This window comes from Stegodyphus dumicola, chromosome 8 (assembly GCF_044657685.1).
Source record: "Stegodyphus dumicola isolate Sdum_Otavi_A_Nest chromosome 8, ASM4465768v1".
NCBI lineage: Eukaryota > Metazoa > Arthropoda > Arachnida > Araneae > Eresidae > Stegodyphus > Stegodyphus dumicola.
In genome coordinates, this window is record NC_140775.1 from 36,499,313 (window position 1) to 36,499,981 (window position 669).

The window sequence follows — 669 nt, forward strand, 5'->3', positions numbered from 1 at the left end:
TGCCCCGGGTGAGGATCGAACTCACGACCTTCAGATTTCTCTTTCGAGGGATTATGAGACTGACGCGCTGCCTACTGCGCTACCGAGGCACATCATCGAACTGTCGCAAAGAGATACAAATCTGTTTGTTAGGGTAAAGAATTTCGGAAATCTTTAAATTATTATGAAAGTTTTTAACTAAATTTCGCTAAAATATAAACTAGTACGGAAAGATGCAAATATTTTACCTCATTTTTAAACATACATAGGAATAATATTTCTTAGTGTTGCCGTATAAAATCAATTAAACTGATTGTCATTTAAAAAAAAAAAAAAAAAAAAAGTACGTATAAAAAGTTGAACTCCATTTTGCCAACTCCTAGGCAGATTTGTATGGCCAAAATAATAAAAATCCGTAACACATTTTTATTATTCATAAAGTATCTTAAACATTTTAATAATAGTAATAATAAATTATTCTTAATAATAATTAAATATCTAAACTGTAATCAGATTGCTGATAAAATATATTTCCTTTTTATTACCAATTAAGAGCAAAAAATTGGTTAATTTTAATACAACGAATGCAGAAAATGGTACAAATATTTTGCTTTCTTTTTAAACAGAAGTAATTTTACTCCATATCGCTCTATATAATAAAAATATTTGTTGTTTGAACAAAGCATTAAA

General features: G+C 27.8%; 1 non-coding gene across 1 annotated transcript; it reads right to left on the reverse strand.

Moving 5' to 3' along the window:
• On the reverse strand, positions 1-89 carry TRNAM-CAU (transfer RNA methionine (anticodon CAU)). The gene is given in 2 exon segments: positions 1-36; positions 53-89. It is a non-coding gene; the product is annotated as a tRNA-Met (tRNA).
• Positions 90-669: the final 580 nt, after the last annotated feature.